The 2,073-nt window shown below is 33.8% G+C and overlaps 1 long non-coding RNA gene across 1 annotated transcript in view; it reads left to right on the forward strand.

The window, feature by feature from the left end:
• The window catches only part of LOC119574903, a 1,773-nt gene extending 124 nt beyond the window's left edge, over positions 1–1,649 (forward strand). The window contains exons 1-3 of the long non-coding RNA XR_005228918.1: positions 1–16; positions 1,192–1,277; positions 1,524–1,649. The exon at positions 1–16 is cut by the window's left edge and continues 124 nt beyond it. This is a non-coding gene — a long non-coding RNA (uncharacterized LOC119574903). The remainder of the gene's footprint in view (positions 17–1,191; positions 1,278–1,523) is intronic.
• Positions 1,650–2,073: the final 424 nt, after the last annotated feature.

Here is a 2,073-nt window from a genome sequence, read left to right on the forward strand (position 1 = left end):
TGGTTATCGTATGAAGGTTTGTACCAGAAGAAATGTCTCATTGTATATATAAGAAAAGACATTCTGTGACATGTATCATTTGTAATTAATGCCATAGAACTTTAATATTTCCAAGCCATGGTTGGTTAGCTGCATTTAACACCAGTGTTTTCAGTTTTTGATTTACACAATTGACAGAAAATGCATGTTTCACTGTTACATATCAAACTATGTAGGGTTACTTGAACAATAAACATGCTAATGAAATATATGTAAGGCAATGAATGAAACAAATCAGTAACCTATGTATTTATATAGAAATAGTGAAAAGATTCCAGACTATATTTTGGTTACATTTTGTACAAAGCAAATGGAGGAGAGGAAAGGATAGTGTTCTTTTGGCTGGATGAAATGTACTGTACAGTACAAAAATACTGTTTCACACTCACTTTCAGCATTCACAATGAAAAAGAAGTGGGAAATATATCAGACTATATTATGGTTACATTTTGTACAAATGAAATGGGGGAGAGGAAAGGATAGTGTGTTTTCGGCTGGATGTACTGTACTAAAAATACTATTTCACTCTCATTTTCATGCATTCACACTAAAAAAGTTGGAAATATAACTATATAATTCACCCTAGTAGAAGAGGGGCTAAAGGGGGAATGGGGACATGAGGATGATATGATGGATGTGACAGGAAGGAACTTGAGACATTACAATTTACATGTTTCATTTGCAACAAAAAATCATAAGAAAACATCCCACCATTTTTTGACAAATCTTGCAGGATGATGCCACAATCATGTTGAATAGGAATAGTTTTGGCAATAGGGCATCAGGTGTTAATTAGAAGATAAAAAATTTATGGTAATGAAGATGTAATCTGTGTTAATTACAATATGTAGAAAAAGATATGAATGAGAATGAATACCTTCTGAGCACAAGAGATGGGGAAAATGTTCATTTTCATTTGTATCTTTTTTTACATAATGTAATAAATTTTGCAGTAATAACAATGCACTAATGTAAATGCAGTAAGGGGAATGATATATTTTCAAGATTTATGTCAAGGATAATATAGTTTATAGTTTGGCATGCAGAGTCACTTGAACTTTTTTAGGGATATATATTTTTTTATACCACTGTTTGACATTTTCCTCTTCAGTTTCACATTGACTTATGTGATGTCTTGCTTTTTAATTCCAGATCTGATTAAGTATCACTCAGAAGTTTTAAACTCCTGTGTCTTGTTAGATGTTTCTGAAGATGGGACACCACGATACAGTGTGCAGGTTTGGAGATTTAAGTTTCTTTTACAATTCCACTAAGATCTGGTCAGTTCAATCTTCATGTTCAGCATAGGTTTAAAAGTTGTTTGAACAGTTATATTGAATATTTTGGGTGGACAGAAGATGTTTAACATTAACTGAACGAATTGAAGGATCTGCTTCAATAATGTTTTTTTTTAAGATTTCTTAAGAAATGTGTAAAGTAGCCCTTCCTAATATTTAACAATATTTATGGAAATTCCTCTGCAGGTTGGAGCTCTGGCAACAGAAATACAGGAACAGATGGAAGATTCTACCAATGCTTCCTTTACTGATTTGCGAGCAGCCCTATTCATGGTCAACTGGAAGGAAGCCCATGTCCTATCCAGGGCAAATTGGTCCTTATGTGGAATAAGAAACCAAGCTTTTGTGGCAAATGTGCTCACCTACTCAGAGAAATGCTGCAGGTAGGTTCAGGTTTTCTTTGCTGGTAGTATCTCAGTAACTGTGTGTTGTTTGTGTGTTAAATGTCAGAGAAACATGAAACTGAAGAATGAATGTGGATGAGAAAATATCTTCTATCTTTTTCCTCTTTACTTCTAATTTAATAGAAAAAGATTCCAGAAAAAATAACAAAATATTTATTAAGGTGATTTCATGTGCAAGAGAGTAATTCATTAATGTGTTCCACATACACATCCACCATATTGCCATATCTCTGTTGTGATTTGCCTAAAAAAATGTACCCCAGAGAAAGAATACCAACACCATCCACTATTTTGTTACCTGGCGACAACACGGCACCCACCTGATGTCTCGG

This window comes from Penaeus monodon, chromosome 7, assembly GCF_015228065.2.
Source record: "Penaeus monodon isolate SGIC_2016 chromosome 7, NSTDA_Pmon_1, whole genome shotgun sequence".
NCBI lineage: Eukaryota > Metazoa > Arthropoda > Malacostraca > Decapoda > Penaeidae > Penaeus > Penaeus monodon.